The 22899-nt window shown below is 43.0% G+C and overlaps 1 long non-coding RNA gene across 1 annotated transcript in view; it reads left to right on the plus strand.

Annotated features, from left to right (window-relative positions):
• Window positions 1-22899, plus strand: part of LOC135276063 (uncharacterized) — a 138322-nt gene that overhangs the window by 101498 nt on the left and 13925 nt on the right. The window lies entirely within an intron of this gene.

Genomic DNA, 22899 nt, shown 5'->3' on the forward strand with positions numbered 1-22899 from the left:
CCCTTTTCTCCAGTGAGGAGAAAACAAAAATATCAGTGTTTCCCTGGAATGTCCCTCTTTCCAGTTGAGAATTCTTGGACATACTCTGCTGCCTCTTAAAAGTCAGGAAGCAAACATTCCATAGCAGGGGAATCTAAAACTGAATTAAAATATCTCCTCCTTCCTCCTTCTTTTTAAATTTCAATTTTGTGGCTTGTTCTTTTATGGTAAAAATCTAACTGAAATGTACTTTCATGAGCACAGAATTAAAAAAAAAATGTAATCCCACAGCCAGCCATGCAGATGTCATATGTCTTCTTTCGTCTGGGTCTTCCGTCTGCTTGGATGTGCAGATAGTACTTATCAGCCTTCAGCAAGGTGGCCTGTGGCTGGGAGCTCTCTGGCTCCACCCACTGGACACCCGCCAGACCTCAGGTTCCTTGTCTCCTTGGGACATCCTTCTTCCAAGTGCCTCTGGAGCACTGGGGCCTGAGGGGCAACCCACAGGTACAGGTTTATAATAAGACTTTTGAGGTTCAGGCAGATCTCCTTCCAACATTTTTTCCCTGGTAAAAAAAAAAGGGGGGGGAAATAAGCTCCTAGGATTTCCCTGAAGGAAAAAAATGAATCACCGGCAGACAGTGTGAGTGGTCTGCTTTGGGAATGAAAGGAATCATATGAGTGTCTCCATGAATTCCTTATGTAAATGGGCCACTGTCCCTGATAGAAATATCATGATAGTGAGAATGGTAAGAATTGCCACAAATGGTTGAGCATTTGCAAAAATCCTATGTTATACCATTGTCCCCATTTTGTAGATGAGCAAACTGAGGCTCAGAGTTTAAATAACTTGCTCAAAGTCTGATTCAGGCTTTGTACTTTAACCACTCTAGTGCTGTCCAATATTTCCAACTTCTGCCCATATGTTTGCTTTTCGTTCATTCATTCATTCATTCACTCAACTCAGCCATGATGCATATTTATGGACCTCATCCTGAAGCTGCTTCCACACAACACCCATGCAGCCTTCTGCCTCAGTGGCACTAGTCAGGGCTGAGGTGTGTAGTGAGTCTCAGGCCTTCTTGGAAAAACTGTCTCTGAGCTTCAGATTCCTCAGTGTAAAGTGGGATAACTTTACTTCCTTTATAAAGTCGTGATGAGGGATGACATCTTTAAAGCACCATGCTGAACACGTAGAGGTGCCAACATTCTGATGCCTGCTCCTCTTAATCAGCATTGGTGTTCCTTGGGAATTTCCAAATGGGACCTTCCTCCTGGCTTCAATAAGGGGACAAGCTTCTCCTTGGCTCTGACATCAGAAGGGGTGCAGTTATGTGTACAAAATAAACCATTTGCTTCATTCAAGAACTGTAAAACTAGGTAGGTTTCTGATGCAGGGCTTGCCAAGTTCTCAGACTGCAGGATCCTGAGATGCCAGGGTCCGCTGCCACCCTGTTGCTGTAGACAACTGGTCACTTAATATTGTGTGCATATGTGTGTTCTCGGTGCTTTTAAGCAGCCTAATTGCACAATACAATGACATTTTTCTCTGTTCTTTCTACAGTAGCTCCTTTATTATTTCCAGAGTCGTTTGCTGAGTATTTATGCCCTAACATTGTCTTTCCTTGGTCTTTCCCATGCATCTCCTCTTTGGGTGCCCTTCTCTGTTCTTGTTCCAAGTGAATGCACCTTCCAGCGCTCTGCATAGAATGATCACAAATGAACATACAAAAAGCTGCTCTCCTCTTCCACTTTCTCCTTGGAGTTTCTGCTCGTAGGATGTTTTCTCTCTCCTCCCCCTCCTCATGCTCTGCCCAAATCACTTTGGATTTCCCAGTGGGCTTCTGTGCACTTAAAGCAATTTACATTTCTATTCCTCACTGAGCATGAAATCATGCCCCCCAGCCCTGAAAAGGTTCTGGTAGTGCCTTTTATTTTGAAAATATATCTTATGATGCACAGTCCAGTCCCATCTGGGCTGGAAGGTACTGGATGATGAAGTCAGGATCCAATAGCTCTCTTTATTCATAATGGACCTCCCTCTTTCCAGAAAGATGTTGAGATAGTTCATTAGATATATGTAAGAGGACATAAGGACTAGGTGACAAAATGGAGAAAGGAGAACGCAACTATGGATAAAACACAATTTTAATATTTTTTCTATGAGAACTTGCATTTGTAGGTATTTTTAAATTTGTGTTGTTTTAATCAGAAATTATTATAACACTGTTTCTTTTTATTGCTGCTTGATATTGATCTATGCATAGGCAATTTAATGTTACAAATAATTGACACCTCAAGAGTATGTAATTGGGTAGTGCCCACACTGAGAAATTCTACAAGGTATTCTCATGCTTCTCTGTCTCCTCACTCCCCATGAAGAGAGTAGAAAGGACTACAAGTATGGAACAGAATGTTTCTTTGTAGTGTGTTCTGAGCCTGTTGACTTCTTCGGTTTGGAAAACAGTCAGACAAAAAGGCGCCAGATGAGAGCCAAAACTCCCAGAATGACACTTGGAGGAGACCCTTTGTGATAGGCGTTCTCTAGAGTGAAGCCAACGGCCAAGCTGGAGCAGAGTGCAAACATCTCACTCAAACCTCCTCCGCCCGCCCTTGCTGGGGGAACACAATGATGGGTGATGGCAAGAGGCACTGAGGTCCCTAAGTTTTTAGTTCTTAAATGCAATCCTGCAATTATTCCATCCATTTTAGGAGTAAAAGGGGATCAATAGCTGGGAATATCCAGAGATGTTCCTCTGGCATAAAGCAGAGGGTCCAGGTAATCTCCATCCTTACCCACAGCTTTCGTCAGATGCCTACCTGTCACCTTTCCAGATTTTAAATTAAAATCAGACCAGTGTAAGACTCATAATGTAGTCTCTGGTGTCCTGAGCCAATGTGTAAGGGTGTGTAGGTTGTGCACTACAAAACTGCACCACATCTAAGGGGTCACTATTAATGTCCTAGACATTTGTGTGTTTATTGCAACAAAGTTCTTGAAGATGGCACTAAAATGTCTTGAGAAAGGGGTGCTAGTGTGTCTTTGTACAAGGAACCATATTGTCTAGCAATACCAGAAATATCCTGAGCTTTTAAAAATTTTAATTTTTTGTTTTTTTTGAACTCTGAGAAGCTAGCTTTTGTTTCTTTTTTCTTTCTTTCTTTTTTTCTTTAGACAGAGTCATGGTCTGTTGCCCAGGCTGGAGTGCAGTGGTGCAATCTAGGCTCACTGCAACCTCCACCTCCCAGGTTCAAGTGATTCTCCTACCTCAGCCTTCTGAGTAGCTGAGATTACAGGCCTGCACCAGCATGTCTGGCTAATTTTGCATTTTTAGTAGAGATGGGATTTCACCACGTTGGCCGGGCTGGTCTTGAACTCCTGACCTCAAGTGATCTGCCCACCTCAGCCTCCCAAAGTGCTGGGATTATAGGCGTGAGCCATCTGCGCCTGGTAAGAAGAAAGGCTTCCCTGATAGGGAACTGAACCAGGGCCATGGCAGTAAGAGCGCCAAATCCTACCCACTAGACCACCTGGGGCATCATCCTCCCTCCCAGGCTTGTGCCTTTTGTTGCTTCAAGATTTAAAAAAAATCACTTCTCAACGAGGACAATAGGGAAAGAAGTAGGAAGAGAATCATTTCAATCTCTTTAGGCTCAGATGAAAAGGAGAGTAAAGTGTTGGGAAAAATGAGGGATGGGGACTGGCATGTCTGTAGTTTCTAGTCCCTCTTTTGAGGGTAAGCCACACACATTGGATTGTTCTCTCACTGTAAAAGATACGGGGATGTTGGCCCCAAGCTCAGGAAGTTAAGCTTGATTTGATAATTGGGCGAGGAAGAAGAGGTGGGATGGTCTGGTATCACCATTGCGAATGGGGTTTGCTGGACACCCAGATCTATCTGCTGCCATTTTGTCTGAAGGTTTACCAAACCAAAACATCAGTGGGCTCAGAACACACTGCAAAGGAATGTTCTGTTCCAATCTTGGAGAGTCCTTGCTATTCTCTTTGTGGGGCGGGGTGGGGGGGTAGCGAGGGGACAGAGAAGCATGAGAATGTCTTGTAGAATTCCTGAGTGTGGGTGCTGCCCAATTACATACTCTTGAAGTGCACATTATGTGTAACATTAAACTCAGGATCTGAGTTACTCACCAGGAGCCCGGCTGGGATGGGGCAGGTGTGTTAAAGTGAGGCTGCTCTCTCATGCTGTGAAGATGGCAGCTGGCTCAGGCCCCTTCCTCATCATTTGTCTCAACTGGAGACTTGAGTGTCTGTCGGCTACACAGTTTTGTCTGCTCAGCCTGATTTAAGGACCTTTTGTAGTTATTAGGAATCCTCCCTGTTACTGTTCTCGTGCCTTATACAAATTGGTGGCCAAGAGCTGGAGAGTGATACAAACTCCCTTGGCCCTGCCCCCTCCTCCCATTCCCCTGCCTCTTCCTTCCTTTCTCTTGGTATCACCGAGGCTGGGGTGGGGGCCAAAGGCAGAAGAATCGTAAGGGCAAACTGGGCAAACTATTCAATGATCTGTCCCATCAGTCGACTTGAACCTGAACCACATTGCATCGTCAATTCTTGAGTTGCTAAACTGAAGTATTACAATTTAACTGACCACAGCCATAGCAACTCTCACTATAACAGCATTGGCCCAAGAAATACAGTTTGCAGAGGTACTGCAGACATGGAGGAGAATCCCCTATGCCTCCAACATGGTATCCTGTTGTTAAAGAATAAAGTTGATTCCAACATTTCTTTAAAAGCAGGATTAAAACCCAGTAGAGAAAGCTTCATTTATTTATTTTGGATGTGACATCTCTTAGTAGTACTTAAAAAAAAAATCAGCTAAGCATTATAGCACCATTATCCTTTCTGCATAGCATTGGAAAAAAACAAAATTTTCCATTACTGATTCAAAATTCAGATGAATAAATGGTGATAGAACTAAAAGAAGGGTTCCTAATGAATCAAAAACCTCTGCTTTTAAATAAAAGACGGTGACTCTCAACACTGTTGTAACTGTTAGTAGGAGAAGTGTTCTCGTTGACTTTGTTTCTCATACTGGAAGAAGCTAGGTTTTAATTCAGCTTTTTGGGACTAGTGGAGCCTTCTCTCAACTGAGGTTTCAATTCTGGGTCCTGGAGAAGTAGAACTGTGGAAAGAAACAGGGCATAGATGGGGAGAGATGGGTTTCCTATCGTATCCATTTTCCCTACCTGCAGTCTTTTTCTCGCTCAGCCGAGGTTGCTGATTATTTTCTCCCAACACCTGGACCAAGGGACATATTTGGGGGCTAATATTTAGTTTTGTCCTGTGGCCTGTGGTGGCTGGGATGTGCTAATGTGAGTGAAGTCAAAGAGTTTATTCCTCAGTAGGTTGCTTGGCTCTCTAGCCCCCAGAAGCATAACACACTGGCAGACTGGCCAGCTAATCCAAAAGTGTCAGTGGAGGTCTGAAAGTGGGCCAGGGTAGTGTGGATGGATGAGGAAAAGTCCTTCTTCCACACAGAAGAGTGCCTAAGGCATGGTTCAGGAGATGTCATCTTTGAAGACAAGGGTCTGTGATCTCCTAATTAAACCCACGTGGACATGGACAATGAATCAAACATTGTTGAGTGAGATGGAAAAATCCAGGCAGAAATTTAAACACACATCATGATACGATGAACAATATCCCTGTGTGGACTTTTAATACCCAATATCACTTAGCATTTTGGCTCCTTCTGACTCACATTTTTGTAAAACCTGGGGTCTACAGAATCTCTGAGAGATTTGACTGCCATGTAAGTTTCACAACCAATTGCTCAATAGCTTCTTTTATTTTTATTTTTTGTAGTCAAGAGGTCTTGCTAGGCTGCCTAGGCTGATCTTGAACTCCTGGCCTCAAGCAATCCTTCCACCTTAGCCTCCCGAAATGCTGGGATTATGGGTGAGGACCACACTTGGCCCTCGATAACTTTTTATCCTCAATATTTAAAAAGGAGAAATTCACTTTAAATGAACATCCATGACAGCCTTGAAGGATGAAGAAAAGTTACCCAGGGGCATCCCGGGTGGTCGGTGGAGTACCCAGAGCTATGTTCTGTTTTTAATCTAAGATTTCTCTGTGAGGAGATGGTGGGGGCTCTGGCCTTTCCTCTTGATTATGGCAAGAGATGATGCATTATGGTCCCTAGAGTAGCCTCAAGCATTTTTTTTTTTTTTTTTTTTTTTTTTGCCTCAAACAGATTGTTCCATTTATTTCTCTACTTGGTGTATTCCATCCTTGTTATTGAAAAATCATCCTAATCCTAAGAAGAAAACCCTACAATATGGCTTCCTCATGAAGGTCATTAACTTTTGTACTCGTTCCTTCAGTAGATTCACGCAGGGCAAAGCTATCTCTCCTGTTATCTTTTTCCTCAATCCCAATGTGACATCCATTTCCTTCTCAACTTGACTTCTGAACTTTCTTGTCCATTAGATCCACCCACCTTTCTTGTTCTATCCATTCATTCATCCATCCATTGTCTGAGAGATGCCAATCCTTCTTCATTTAGGAGGATTCCTAAATGAAGAACATGCTGCTCTTGATTTTAAGGATTTTAGTTTGGTGAAATTCTCTATCTTTCTGAATCTTCTCCTCAACTCCTAAATGTGTGTTGCCTCCAGTGTTGGCTTGAATTCTCAGCTCTTCCTCATGTATTTTCCCTTGGCAAATTCCTGCGTCCTACTTTCTTTCCCATTCTGCTTCATCCCACTACAGCATATTATGTTTAGCTGATTTATTGGGAAGAGTCCTGGAGAAGGAATGAGAAGATACTAGTTCTGACAAGGTTGCCATTTCGTTTATTAGCTTCTCAATCGCTCACTTCTTAGGAGAAGAGTTGGGCTAACTCCATGATTCTCAGGCTTGTCTGTATATGGGAATTACTTGAAGAGCTTTTAAAAATGTGGATACAGCATCCCTCCCCTAGAGAGTCTATTGTAATTAGTTTGGGGTGTGGAGATTTTTAAAGTTTTCTTGGTGATTCTAATGTGCTGGCAAGGTTGAGAACCACTATGCTAAATCTACCTAACCCTAATTCTCCACCCTCCAAAACAAGGAACTGCATCACAGTGGGATCAGATAGATTTTGGAGTTTAAAAGACTAGATTCAATTTCTAGCCAGCAATAGCACCTCAGGGAAAATCGCCTCACATTTTTGAGTTTAATTTCACTATGAAATTAATGAAGATTAATAAAATTTACCCACCAAATATAAGGATTAAACAAGATCTTAGAACAGGACAGGCATTCAAGCAAAGGTAATTATTATTATTTTCTCCTAAAACAGTTCCTGTCTCTGACTTCATTATTTCTGCCAATGGTGTTACATTATCTGAGTTCCTAGACTCAACAAGTGCTTGCAGAGCGAGCACCAGATGGTAGAGCTGATCATCCTCCCTCATGAAGGAGAAATGAAGGTTTAATTTCACTTCCTTTGGTGAATGTTTTCAGGTCTTGCTATTCAGTGTTGTCCACAGATCAGCAGCATTGACATCCCCTGGAACTTGTTTAGAAATGAGGCATCTCAGCACCCGCCTGCCCCTGCCTTTGACCTTCAGAATCAGAATTCAAATTAAGTAGGTCCCCCAGGGGATTTGTGTGCACATTACTGTTTGGAAAGCACTGCTCTAAAGCATCCCTGTCCTCGAGAGTAGGTGAAAGGCATGAGTTTACCCGCCGGAGTGGTGACAGTTTACAAATTCCAATGTCTTGTTTGGAGATGCCATGGTGAGCCCAAGTGAGTCATGGTGGTATTCCAGCTGGCAGCAGGGAATGTGCTGTCGCATGCTGGGCCATGCAAGTGGAAGGCAACACTCTAGGCCAAGCCTTGTCATCCCATTAAACTCTGTCAAGTCACTCCATCAGGTTCTGCCCTCTGCGTGGTACTGGTTGGCCTTGAGGCCATCAGTTACCATGAGAGATCATCACATGTCACGGGAGGGTGATGCTCGCATGCACAGGGGCAGGGCTTCCTCCAGCCCAGGGAGGCTGGTCTAGCCAGAGGCTTCTGCATCCTGCCCTCCCACAGGACTGACGCCCACTGCACTGCAGAAGAAATCTCCACCCCAGGGTTTCTGAAGCATTTTCTTGGTGCATTTTCTTGGTGGGCCCCATGCCCTGGTTTTTCCACCTTGGATTCCTTGACCTTTGTACATTCAGGGACCCTGCAATAATTCCCTCCCATGACACCCCAGAATACATACATCTTTTTTAGCCAGAAGGCCAAAAACTAAAGCAATGTGTGGAACTGTACTTTCTATAGCCTATATTACAATAATAGACATGTTGAAGGCAATTTCCTAAATGACACTGCCATCCCATCTGCTATCCCTCCTACCCCAGGACAGGAGTGGGTAAGCATCTTCCATTATGACTCCTGTTGGAGGAAAGGTGAAACTTCAGGCCACAACCATTGGCATGCATCTCCCCAAATATCTCTCTTTCCTCTCACCGTAATTACAGGATTTTGCTAGTGTGTGCGTTATAGAGCTTCCCCACTTGCTGGCTAGCTTCCTGCGGGCAGAGCCTGGGATGGTCTTGTTTACTGCTGTAGCCTCAGGTTCAGTGTCTGGCTCATAGACATTCACAATAGTTATTTGTTGAGTATATGGATGAATAAATGGGTGAATGACTCTGACACTTGAAAACTAGAATGAGTTCCTGTGAGGTCCTGAGATAGGGTGTGTGTGTCTCTAGGGTGGCAAGGAAGTGGGGGTAGAATACCCCCAAATATGGCCTTCAGAACAGGGCTCCTGAATTATGACTGGGACAGGTAGTCCAGGGTCAATGCTCTTGCCATTGGGTTCACACACAGAGCTCATAGCTCCTGTGGCAGATAAACCAGCCTTATACGCCAAGCTCCCAGGCTGCCAGCCTTGCAGATCTACCCCGAGGAGAAAGGCTTTAGCTGGCTTCTAGTACTGACCTGAACCTGGAGAGTGTGTCAAACCTCAGCTCCAGGTGCACAGATTGGCCAGTTCTGGGGACACCCAAGCCATTCTGAGGATGGCAAGCAGGAAGGAAGCCTATATCTTCAGGGCCTCTTTGGCAGGTATCATTGTGGATGACACAGGACAATCCCAATCCCAGCTGGCAAACCCAGAGGCTTGAGGTCCCTACGGATCAGGTGTGGAATGGGACTGGTCCTCCTGCCTTTATTTCTTGGTCACAAGCTGTAAACTCATGATGTCATGGCCAGTTCACCACCTTCTTATTTTCCAAACTCAGCACCTTCTCTCAGGCTGCTGGCCATGCCCTGACAGCTTCCTTCCAAGTGACTGCCATTTGTTCACCCCCAGTTTCCCATCCTGCTGAGTTTCTGGGTAAGTCCTCAGGACTCCAGGGAATGGTGAGGTGTGAGATAGTTCTCACACCTGGGGCAGCAATAAGACACAGGGAGCATCGGTGAAAGTCAAGGCTGCAGAAGATCAACGGTGACATTGGGGCAGAATAATGCTTCTTCCTTAGCACACAAGGGGTTTGTAATATCATTAGCTAAAAGGGAGCCCATTATGTGGTCTTCCAGAGAGGGACAGGATGCCTGTCAAGTTCAATCAAGAATTGCCATGTTTTAAGTCTCCCTTAAATGATACTACGTGATATGCAATTAAGTGTTAAATTGTGGGCAGACACAATTTAGGATGAAGAGAGTTTGGGTAATATCAGTAGTGTCTAGAGTGAGCAGAAGGAACTTAAGATACCGGCCTAATAAGGCCCTTAATATTTGAGTAGCATTTAGCAAAGGCAGGAAAAGAGAGAACGGCCTTTAGGGCAGAGACTTAAGTATAAGCTGAGAGAGGCATGGCTTGTTTTAGGGGTCGCAAACAGCCTTGTGATCAGACTAGAAGGTGTGTGCTGTGAGTCATGGTCTGTGAATCTAGCCACCACTTATGTCCACAAGGAAAGCAGTGCTCCTTGATGTTTGCATAAGGCATCAGAACTGATAACCTCCTCTGACATTCCCTTCCTCATGTGGTACCATATAATGACCAGGCATGGAGCCCCTACTGCCCCTACCAAAGGACTCAGCATCAAATAAAGTTCAGTAAGAAAAATACTACATTATCAAAGACAAGATGCAACTATGAACCCCTATGCCATTTAAAATAGCAAAATTATGTTCTACGTTCTATAACATGGGCAATATGAACTAGAATGCATTGGGATTTCCTATAGAAAGTGCATTCAAATAATATCTATAATAAGCTGTAGGCCAACATTAAACACACAGCAGTTTGACTTGTCTTCTTAACATGTGGGAGAAATAAGCATCATTTGCCTGCTCTCTATTTTCCATGCATTTCTATGATTCTTTGTAATGATGGAAGGTTTTAAAAACTTTCTACTGGTCTAAAACCTCCCTTGACTGGGTGTGGTGGCTCATGTCTGTAATCCCAGCACTTTGGGAGGCCAAGACAGGTGGATCATGTGAGGTCTGGAGTTTGAGACCAGCTAGGCCAACATGGTGAAACCCCATCTCTATTAAAAATACGAAAATTAGCCAGGCGTGGTGGTGGGTGCCTGTAATCCCAGCTACTCACGGGGCTGAGGTAGGAGAATTGCTTGAACCCAGGAGGTGGAGGTTGCAGTGAGCCGAGATTGTGCCATTGCACTCCAGCCTGGGTGACAAAGCGAGACTCCATTTCAAAAAATAAAAAAATAAAAATAAAACCTCCCTAAATGCGGCAGATGCTTGATGAGTAGCTAATGACGATGTTTCTCTCACTGAGTCACAGTTTTAAAACCAGGGATGACTTGAAATTTCTTTATTACCTGCTCTTCTCCTGTCCGGTTATTATCCAAAGTTCTGCCTGCTTTCAGATCAAATAAAGAATACCGATAAATAAGAAGTGTGGTTGCCACTTTAAGAAAGTTATGAAAACCTGCCAAGTCATTAGAATTTTTTAAAAAGTTCTTTACAACTTGAGGCTTCTCTGAAAACAAGGGTGTTGGAACAAGTTCTCTGAGGCTTTGCTGCCACTAACCCTCTCCAGCTAGTGGGAAGGCAATGTTCCTTACAGAATGGCTAACAAAGAAGACAGTTTTCCTGCCAAGCAAGCTGGTGTTGGAGACTTACTGGAAGAGAGATGATGGCATTGGAAAATGACACATGGGAATTATGGAGCCCGAAGGAAAAATGAGGTCTTCTTGGTCATTGACCAGTTTGCAGAGTGTTAAAAACCAGACAAACAGATACAGCTCTAAAGTAACTGGAGATCAGGAGTGACAAGTTCTGTGGAGAGAAACATGAGGATAAAAAGAGCATTTAGGGAGATTATCTGGGAGCAGTCCACGGGGCGGCCATAGCCAGGGAGCCTGACTGTGAGCTCTCCTGAAGCAGGGCAGTACTGAGAGGAAAGGGCTGAAAATATAAGTTAATTCTGGAGGAAAAAGAAATACCTTAGGCATGGGGGTGATGGGAGGGTGAATAAAAAATGGCATCAAGTGTTGGTGAGGAAGTGGAGTTGTCAAATCTTATACACACTGCAGGTAGAAATGTACATTGATACGGCCACTTTAGAAACTGCTGGCACTGACTGGGTGCGGTGGCTCACACCTGAAATCCCAGCATTTTGGGAGGCTGAGATACTGAGGTCAGGTGTTTGAGACCAGCCTGGCCAACATGGTGAAACCCCACCTCTACTAAAAATAAAAGAAAAAGTAGCTGGGTGTGCCGATGGGCGTCTGTAATCCCAGCTACCTGGGAGGCTGAAGCAGGACAATCGCTTGAACCAGGGAAGTGGAGGTTGCAGTGAGCCAAGATCATGCCACTGCATTCCAGTCTGAGTGACGGAGTGAGACTCCATCTCAAAAAAAAAAAAAAAAAAAAAAAAAAAAAGCTGTTGGCAGGATCTACGAGAGCAGATATGCATACTATGTGGCCCAGCAATTCCTTCTTGGGACTATACACAAAAGAAATGCATACATATAGTTGCAAGAAAAGACATGCACTATCAAGTTTAATACAGCAGGACTCATCATAGCCCCCAAAGGGAAATAATGATTGCTATCATCAGTAGACTGGGTAAGTAATATTGTAGTTGCACAGCAAGAGAATGGGTGGTCTACACCTCCATACAATGGTATGGATGAATCTCACTATGTTGACCAAAAGAAGTCAGACATGGAAGAGAACAGACTGTATAATTTCATTTACACAAAGTTCAAAAACAGGCTAAGCAGACAGAAGTCAGGCCATTGGTCACCCATGGAAGGGGGCCCTGGGGGACTGCTGGGGTACTGATAATGTTCTGCTGCTTGATCTGATTCTTGCTATGTGAGTCCATTCATGAAGGCTCATCAAGCTGTCTGCTTATGATGTGTGCACGTCAATGTAAATCTATCACACCTAATAACAATTTTAGAATGAAAATAGGAAGTGGAGCATAGGGAAGTGGGAGTCCATTCTGTGAGAGTCTGAGGTGTCTGGACAGGCAGGTGGACGTGGCCAGGTTGTAGCTGGAGATGTGGGATTCTGGTCTGGGTACGAATCCAGGGCTGCAGACATTGAATTTGGGGATTGTTTACGCAGAAGTGACAGGGAAGATGACAGCATGGGCATAGGGGAGCAGTTAGAATCAACTAAAAGCAATTGGAGCCAGCTAGAAGCAACTAGAACCAGTTAGCCATTAAAGGCAGGAGGCTGAGGAGTGCCCAGAGCCATTCATCATAGGCATGTTCAGCACTTTCCCCCATTAGGTCCCTGTGCTTGGCTCTGCCAGCCGTGATTTCGGTCCTTCATGACTTATTTTTTGATGGGGTGTGGCAGGTGCTTCTTCATTGTTTCATGTGGCATCATCTTCTTTTTACAAGTTGAGGAAACAGAGGGTTGGTGAGGTGAGCTGTCCAGGGCTGGTGAGGGGTGCAGTGAGGGCACCTGTCCAGCCTCCCGTGTACTTCAGGGTATGCAGTGCCTCTGACCCTGCAGCTCTCAACAGCAGAGGGCAGCAAGGCCCCTGGGCAGGTCAGCTGGCCTCACAGAAGGGCCCTGAAGGTCAGCCGAGGGGGTGATGAGCAACATGCTGCTCTGAACTCCCTGGAGTACAGGACCTCTCAAGATAAAGGAGGAATGTGTTGGAACCCATGTTCACACACAGCAGTGACACAGGCTTGTTTTCCCTCTGCCTCACGTGAGCTGCTGGACTTGCGCTTTTCCTGTAAGCACATCAGGCCAGGAGATCAGGGTGCCATTCCAAACCCCTGTGTGCTGCTGGGGGCCAGGGTGATGTGTCAGTAACAGAGCCAGTACATTTTCTCTCAGAAAATCCCAGGGCAGTGGGGACTACCAAACACACCCATATGAAACATCAAGACATCTGCAGAAGAAATGCAGAAGAAAAACTACACCTCAGGATCTCACACACATGCACAAAGTCTTCTCAACCATCACACATGGAGGGGCAGGAAGGGTGAAGTAGCAGGTTGGGGCCAGTGAGAGATGCCCTCCATCAAAGCTCCTCTACCTGTTTTCAGGACTCTCCTTCTGTAATGGGGCATGACTCCACCCCTCCATGCTTAATTCTCATTACTCTTCAATGGGATGTTGCATGTGGGTGTCAGTTCCCAGATAGTGGAAGTGCCTGGGGACAAATTGTCCTTATTCCCATCCTGGGCCTTTGCCTGTGCTGTTCTAGGAAGACGCACTGGGGAGCCAAATGGGTTGAGATCCTGGTTTGGGGACTTCTGAGCATCGTAATATGTAGATTTGGGACAAGTCCTGTTACCTCTCTCTTTTCTTTAAAAGGGGGATGGCCCTCTCAGTGGTATCAGTGAGATGGTATATGTGAAGTCCTTAGTGCAGAGACCAGTACAGAGTTGGCAGGCAAGCAATCATAGTTGTTCTCCACCTCACTTCCCTTATCCCTTGCTTGGAATGTCCTCATAGTTGATGTCATCTTGTTCTCCAAACACCTCCAGTTGTTTTGAAACTGACCCAGTTGCCACATAGTTTTTTTTTTTTGTAAACATAGAAATGAACACTACTTGTCTTAAAAATTGAAACTTACATTTGTTTTATCTGAGTTCCTTTTTTCAGGAAATGACCTTCAGGCCTTTCAAAAAAGTATCAAATAACCGAAACTCTGGACCAGTATCAAATAACTGAAACTCTGGACCAGTATCAAATAACTGAAACAAAAAAGTATCAAATAACTGAAACTCTGCATCCAGACAATGAGATGCCAAATCCGTCATTCATCATCATTGCTTACCTGCCCCTCCCTAGTTCCTTTTTCTTACACATTATTACATTTCTTTTCTGCTAATAAACCCCTACTTTTAGTCAGTGAGGGAGTTGGATTTGAGTCTGAGCTCCCATCTCCTTGGCTGCAGCACCTGATTAAAGCCTTCTTTCTTGGCAACACTCATCACTTCAGTCATGAGCTTTCCGTGGGGTGATCAGTAGGACCTAGACTGAACTCCTGGTGTTTTGGTGACATTTTCACTCAGTTAGATAATGCACTTGCCTCTCCTGCACCTGACTCAGCTTCAAGGCTCAGGTGTATTCACAGTGGGCCCCAGGTGACTTGAGGGCTTGGGTTTTACTTTGGAATGGAACACAGTGTCTCCAGACCCTTAGAGTGACTTCCTCAGTGGCATTTTCGTTTCTGTAACTTCTAAAATGTCTTCAAAAAGCTAGTAACTACTTGCATATTTGAAATTTGATAACTTTTAATAAGTTTAAATAGTTAAAATGCATTTATGTACAATTGTTCAGGGTCTTCTGGATACTGGTAATATTCTGTTTCTTGACTCACATGCTGGTTACATTGGTGTGTTTATGAGAAATTTGTTGATTAAGTGGTACATTTATGATTTGCTTACTTTTCTGGATAGATGTTATATTTTAAGAAAAACATGAAAAACCAAAAAACTTGTTATAGTCTTTCTGAGCCCAGAGCATATCTTGCCCTGCTGCTCAACCTCATAGTACGTGTACAATCCTGTAATGGAGTGACTGCTGGCTTGCCCTGAGAAGCATCCCTGTATTGCTTTGTTTCTCAAAGGGAATTGTTCCAGCTTTTGTTTATTTCATATGATGTTGGCTGTGGGTTTGTCATAGATGGCTCTTATTATTTTGAGGTGTGTTTCTTCATTGCTTAGTTTATTGAGGGTTTTAAACATGAAAAGATAATGGATTTTATTGAAAGACTTCTGCATCTATTGAGATGATCAAGTGTTTTTTGTTTTTAGTTCTGTTTATGTGATGAATCACATTTATTGATTTGCATATGTTGAACCAACCTTGCATCTCAGGGATAAAGCCTACTTGATTGTGGTGGATTAGCCTTTTGATGTGCCACTGGCTTCAGTTTGCTAGTATTTTTTTGAGTATTTTTGCATCTATGGTCATCAAAGATATTGGCTTGAAGTTCTTTTTGTTGTGTCTCTGCCATGTTTTGGTATCAGGATGATGCTAGCCTCATTGAATCAGTTGTGGAGGAGTCCCTTCTCATTTGTTTTTGGAGTAGTTTCAGTAGGAATGGTACTCCCTCTTTTTTTATACATCTGGTAGAATTCAGCAGTGAATCCCTCTGGTCCTTGGTCTTTTCTGGTTGATAGGCTTCTTATTACAGATTCAATTTCAGAACTTGCTATTGGTATCTTCAGAGATTTAGTTTCTTCCTGGTTTAATTTTAGGAGGTTGCATGTTTCCAGGGATTTATCTATTTATTCTACATTTTCTAGTTTGTGTGCATAGAAATGTTCACAGTAGTGTTGGAGGGCTTTTTTTTTTTTTTTGCATTTCTCTGGGATCAATGGTAATCTCCCTTTGTTATTTCTGATTGTGTTTATTTGGATCTTCTCTTTTTTATTCACCTAATTAGCAGTCTATTAATCTTATTCATTCTTTTAAATAACGAACTCCTGGATTTGTTGACCTTTTGTATGGTTTTTCACATCTCAGTTTACTTCAGTTCAACTCTGATTTTAATTATTTATTGTCTTCTGTAACTTTGGGGTTGGTTTGCTTTTGTTTCTCTAGTTCTTCTATATGTGAATTAGATTGCTAATTTGAGATCTTTCTAACTTTTTGATGTAGGATAGTGCTATAGAACTCCCTCTTAACACTGATTTAGGAGTGTCCCAGAAATTCTGGTATGTGCTATCTTTGTTCTCATTAGTTTCAAATAATTTCTTGATTTCTGCCTCAATTTCATTGTGTACTTTAAAGTCATTTAGGAACAGGTTGTTTAATTTTCTTGTACTTGTATAGTTTTGAGCAATCATCTCCTCCTCTTCCTCCTCCTCTCTTCTTCTTCTCCTTCTTCTTCTCCTTCTTCTTCCTCTTCTTCCTCCTCCTCTTTCTTTCTTTCTTTCTTTCTTTCTTTCTTTCTTTCTTTCTTTCTTTCTTTCTTTCTTTCTTTTTTTCTTTCTGTCTGTCTGTCTGTCTGTCTTGCTCTGTCACCCAGGCTGGAGTGCAGTGCCATGATCGCAGCTCATTGCAACCTCTGCCTCCTGGGTTCAAGTGATTCTCCTGCTTCAGCTTCCTGAGTAGCTGAGACTACAGGCATGTGCCACCATACCCAGCTAATTTTTGTATTTCTAGTAGAGACAGGGTTTTTCCATGTTGACCAGGCTGGTATCAAACTCCTGACCTTAGGTGATCCTCCTGCCTCAGCCTCCCCAAGTGCTAGGATTACACCTGTGAGCCACCACACCTGGCCCCTTAGTATTGATTTCTATTTTATTGCTCTGTGATCTGAGAATGTGTGTGGTATGATTTTGGGATTTTTTGAATTTGATAATATTGTTTCATGGTAGGTTGTGTAATTGATTTTAGAGTATGTGCCATGTGCAGATGATAAGAATGTATATTTTGTTTTTGGGTGGAGAGTTCTGTAGACGTCTGTTAGGCCCATTTGGTCAAGTGTTGAGATCGGGTCCTGAATCATGTCTTTGTTTTCTGCCTTGATGCTATGTTAAATACTTTCAGTGGGGTGTTGAAGTCTCTCACTATTATTGTGTAGTTATCTAAGTCTCTTAATAGGTCTCTGAAAACTTGCTTCATGAATCTAGGTGCTCTTGTGTTGGGTGCATACCTATTTAGGATAGTTAGGTCTTCTTGTTGAATTGAACCATTTGCTATCATGTAATTTGTTGTCTTTTAAAAATTATTTTTGGTTTTAAGACTATTTTATCTAAAATTAGAATAGCAACCTCTGATTTTTTTCTGTTTACTGTTTGTCTGGAAGATTTCTCTCCATCCCTTTACTTTGAGCTTATGAATGCCATTGCATGTGAGACGGGTCCCTTGAAGACTTGGGTCTTACTTCTTTATCCAGCTTGCCACTTTATGCCTTTTAACTGGGGCATTTAGCCTGTTTTCATTCAAGATTAATATTGATACGTGTGGATTTGATCCTGGCATTCTCTTGTTAGCTGGTTATTATGCAGACTTGATTGTGTGGTTGCTTTATGGTGTCAATGGTCTATGTACCTAAGTGTGTTTTTGTCGTTGTGAGAAATGGCCTTTCCTTAAGGTAAGATTGGTGGTAATGAATTCCAAGAGCATTTCCCTGTCTAAAAAGGATCTTATTTTTTCCATTGCTTATGAAGTTTAGTTAGACTGCATATGAAATTCTGGATTGGAATTTATTTTCTTTAAGAATGCTGAATATAGGCTCTGCAATCTTTTCTTGCTTGTAGAGTTTCTGCTGAAAGATCCACCGTTAGCCTAATGGGATTCCCTTTGTAGATGACCTGCCCCTTCCTTCTAGCTGCCTTTAACATTTTGTTTTTTATTTTGACCTTGAAGAATCTGATGACTATGTATCTTGGGGATGATCATCTTGTATAGTATCTTGCAAGGGTTATCTTCATTTCCTAAATTTGAATGTTGGCCTAGTGAGATTGGGGAAATTTTCAGGGATGATATCCTCAAATGTTTTCCAAGCTGCTTTCTCTCCCCCTCTCTCCCCAGTAAGTTGTAGATTTGGTCTCTTTACATAATCCCATATTTCTGAGGTTTTGTTTATTTTTCTTTATTAAAATATTTTTTTTGTGTCTGACTGAGTTATTTTGTAGAACTAGCCTTCAAACACTGAGGTTCTTTCCTCAGCTTGGTTGATTCTGCTGTTAATATTTGTGATTCTATTATGAAATTCTTGAAGTGGGTTTTTCATGTCTATCAGATCAGTTTGGTTCTTTCTCAAAATGCCATTTCATATGTTATCTCCTGTATTGTTTTATTATATTCCTTATATTCCTTGGATTGGATTTCAACTTTCTCCTGGATGTCAATCATCTCTCTTCCTATCCATAATCTGAATACTTTTTCTGCCATTTCAGCCCAGTTAGGGACCATTGCTGGGGAACTTGTGTGGTCATTTGGAGGTAAAAAGACATTCTGGTGTTTTGAGTTGCCAGAGTTCTTGTGCTGATTACGCTTCATCTGTGTGGGCTGATGTTCCCTCAATCTCTGAAGTTGCTATCCTTTCAATGTGTGTTTTTTTTTTCTTTTGTCTTCTTTGATGCTGTTGGGGATTTTGTTGTGGTATAAGTTTAGTTGACTGGGTTTGTTTCTGGAAGATTTTAGGGGCCAAGGCTCAGCTCAACATTCCTGGTGGACTCTTAACTCTGAGGAGCTGATACCAGGACTCCAGCTTTGTTATCTGGCCCCCTGAGATTGGGAACCTGCTGCATCAGAGGGGCCAAGCTGTTACTGGTCCACTGTCCACACCCTCCGACGGGTGGTGCCAGACAAAGTCCTTCTTTGTGGCGGTGGCAGCAGGATCTGTGCTCACTCACGTGTTCTAGCACCTGTGGCATCACAGCAGGGTGCTTATGACTTGGCGGGGGTGGGGTGCCAGCAGAAGTAGAGCTGCTGCATTCCTGTGTGCCGTTGTACCAGTGTCCGTGCTTACACTTGAACCAGTGGTGGCAGGGGCAGGGTGCTGGTGGTTGCTGGGCTGCTGATCTTCGTGGGCACATTTGCCTGTTACCTCATTTAACCATCAAAAGAACTACAATAACAGGCTAATAAGTTAGTTCCTTGTTAGGATGAGAAATTTGGGCTCAGAGGCATTAAACAAATTTCCAGGCCCCACATAAGTGAGTTTCTTAGCAGCTGTGCACTCTCGTAAGATCCAGTGTCTCTTTGAGAATCAGTGAGGTCGGGGGACAGGTCTAAGCCTGGAAACTAGATGCCTGCAATAGAATGCAAAAACCTGGAACGCAAAAGGAGGGCAAGGAGCAAATGGAGCTTTCTGTGGCTTTTGGAGGGGCTCTGGCGCCCTCTGCTGACAGTGTGAAGGTTTCATAAGCCAAGAAGTGGTGTGTCCAAGTCCATTGATTATACAGGAGGGATGTGTCAACATGCAAAAGGACACAGAAGGTGGGCAGTGGAGATGAAGAAGGGAAAGGACAAAGGCACAGAAAGAGCCATCTTGGTCCTAGGTACATGTCAGCCTTTGTCCCCTATGTCTTTGCAGACAACTGGGTTCACTTTCTCTTAATTTCGAGGAAAAGCATGCTTTTCAAACTTCGATGTACACAGGAATCCCCAAGGATCCTGGGGCGGGGGGTGCAGTCTGGGCTCCAGCCCCAGTGTTTCTGATTATTAGGTTTGATGGGGACTTAGGGATCTACACTTTTTAACTACACCCAAGTGATTCTGATTCAGGTGGTTCTTGGACCACACTTTCAAAAAGCAAAACAAAACAGCAACACAGTCCTTAATATTAAACTTTTTAAAAATTGACACTTCAGAAACAAACTAAAATTGTGGCTTCTACATTCAGTTGCTAGAAAAACCCAGAGGAATTCACAGGTCATGGTATTATTTCTGTTCTGACCTGGTTGAAGATAAAAGCTACAACTCTACAAAACACACAAACCCCAGCCATCCAGTTGGCCTAACTCTCCAAGATGAAATTGGAACAATCCAATCGCATGCAAGTCAGTAGTCTATTCAAGTCGGTAGTGATTCCAAAATTTGAGGTGTTTGAAAGTGTACTAGAGATGTTAATATGTGGACACACACACACACACACACACACAGAGCCTTCTCTGATAAAAGAAGGATGAGTGATTCGTTGAAAGCACACTGGCATTGAAGTCTTTGATAAGCCAATGGTAACAAACGATGTTTAACTTTGTTTGGATGAAGGTACCTGGATCTCTTTGGATCACGTGACTTTTTCTTATTTTAAATTTTTTCTTTTGGATATTTATTTATTTATTTAAAGAAAAGGGAAGAAAGAAAGAAAGGAAAAAAGAAAAGAAAAAGAAGAGGAAGAAAAAGGAAGAGAAAGAGAGAGAGAACGGGAGTATTGCTTTATTGCCCAGGCTAGAATGCAGTCTAAAAATGGGAATTGAAAACCTCTTTTATGCCAAAAATATGCTTAACAATGGAGACAGGAAGGAATAAGGGAAGAAAATAACAAACAAGCAACCAACCAATATGGATTTCATTTAAACCTATGAAATGCTATGCAATTATTGAGAAGTGATTTACTTGCAATTATATAGTCACTTTTGGAATAGGTGTGATATGGTACTGATAAGAATGTGTGTTTTGTGTATTTGAAGTGGAGAGTTCTATAAATGTTTATTAAGCTTACTTGTTCCGGGTCTGAGTTCAAGTCCTGGATGTCCTCGTTAATTTTCTATCTCGTTGATCAGTCTAATATTGACAATGTGATGTTACAGTCTCCCACTATTATTGTGTGGGAGGCTAAGTCTCTTTATAAGTCATTAAGAACTTGTCTTATGTATCTTATCTGCGTGCTCCTGTATTGGGTGTGTGTATATATAGGATCGTTAGCTCTTCTTGTTGCATTGATCCTTTTACCATTATGTAATGTCCTTCTTTGCCTCTTGATCTTTTTTGCTTTAAGGTCTATTTTATCAGAGGTGAGAATTGCAACTCCTGCTTTTTATTTATTTATTTATGTTTGCTCTCCGTTTGGTTGGTAAATCTTCCTCTGTCCCTTTGAGTCTTTGCGTATTGTTGCATGTGAGATGGGTCTGGATACAGCGTACCGATGGGTTTTGGCTTTTTATCCAGTGGGATATGTATTTATTAAGATTCATGACTGATGAGTTATGGCAATTCTACCTTAGAGCAAGAGGAATGTAATAAAGGTTTTTTTTTTTTTTCTGGATTCTGAAAAAAAAATCCCATATGCAAAAAGAATAGTCTTTTCAATAAATAGCACTGGGACAACTGAATATTCACTTGCAAAAGACTGAGGACTCTACTACTGTATACAAAAATTAACTCAAAGTGGATCAAAGACCTAAATATAAGCACTAAAGCTATGAAACTTTCAGGAGAAGAGTTTCGTCTCCTGCCTAGCCTGAGCCCTTAACACTCAGACAGTTTCCCTCTCTCCATGGAAGCCATTCAGCACCTTTTATTCTCCTGAGATAACAGTCTCAGAACCCGGAGTTCAAATAGTAACTGAATGAAGCAGCAAGGATATCCTGTGCTCAGTGGTGTGTTTGGTCTCCAAAGTATGTTGTGTTTAAGTAATTATAAGATGAGGTCTTTGACTCAGAGTTTCCAACCTTGCTGCGCAAATAATACCCTCCACCCAGATGACAAGTGATACCAGATAACGTAAAATTAAATGTTGAATTATGTGACCAATACTAAATTTTATGTGAAAACTGTAGTTTTCTTAAAGAATACAGAAGCTACTAAGACATTCATGAGGGAGGTAAATTGAAGTTTTTGGGATGTGAAAGGCACAAACCATTTATATGTCCCTCAAGTTATCCCAAATCATATTTCCATTATTTCCCCGCAGTGTGAACAGTAACAGTGGTTCCCATGAGCTCCTCTCTGGGCCCTTAGGGCCACTGCTGTGATGGTGATGAGGGAGGGTGGGCATGGGCCGCAGAGGCGTGGACCAGGAGGTCTGCTGCTGCTTTTGGCAGATGGTAGCCACCTGCCTTGACCCCACCCCACACAAACCCAGTCCCCATCGGGGACTTTCTAGTGTAAGGCCTTACAATTACTGAATTCACTAACTATACACTGACCCATGGCCACTCATGCAATTATGTCCTGGGCTTCTATGTGAATTTGACTCACATCCCTGTGCCGAGGCCCCCTCTCTCTGCCCACCTCCTTCAGTTCTTCAGACAGCCAGGAGAATCAGCCTTCTTAAGTCACTTGTGATGCACGTAAAAATGCAGATACCCCGTCACCTACTGAATTCCAATATCTTGGGGTTTGGGGGAGGTGCTAGAATCTGCATTTTTATTAAACATTACTTTGCTTAGTATATACCTTCTGGAATTAATTCCAGGCTTACAGGGATGTTGAATTAGGGGTCCATCTGTCAGTAAATGTGTATCAAGGATTTACCATGTGCCAGGCCTGGAGATGGGGGCCGTGAAGATACATAATCTGGCCCCTCAGAGGTTATAACGTGGTGGGGAAGATGGGTTACTGAACAAGTTGTGGTGTGATGTGTTGGGCAGGAAGCCAAGTCATGGTGGTGCTCCCCGCTCACACATGCTCGTGATTGGGTAAAATCCGGCTAAACGTCGATTCAAAGAACACCCAGGGGAGTGTGTAGGGATCAGGAAAAGGCTGGCTGCTGTTTCTGCCTTTCTCCAGCAGGACGTTTCACGATCTGATTTTGAGTAGGGTCTGTCTGGGTCTTTCATTTGCTCCAGCTGGAAAATCCATAAATATTTTGGTTGCTGGGTGTCTTCCCAGTTTGTTCCAGTCCCTGCGCCATGGAGACTGGGTGTGCTGGGTCTTCAGAGTGGAGGGTGCCACCTCTCTCTGCATTTCCTTTGCTCCCTGGGGTGCTTGTCAAGTGAGTATCCTGCAAGTGAGGCTCTGTGTATATTGGGGTGTCGTGTTGTTGTCTCATGCTGTCATGGGTGAGGAAGGAGTTTGAAAGCAGAGAACTAGCCCAGGGGGACATTCAGTGCAG

This window comes from Aotus nancymaae, unplaced genomic scaffold (assembly GCF_030222135.1).
Source record: "Aotus nancymaae isolate 86718 unplaced genomic scaffold, 86718_ANA_hifiasm-v0.15.2.pri h1tg000020l, whole genome shotgun sequence".
In the NCBI taxonomy this organism is placed as follows: domain Eukaryota; kingdom Metazoa; phylum Chordata; class Mammalia; order Primates; family Aotidae; genus Aotus; species Aotus nancymaae.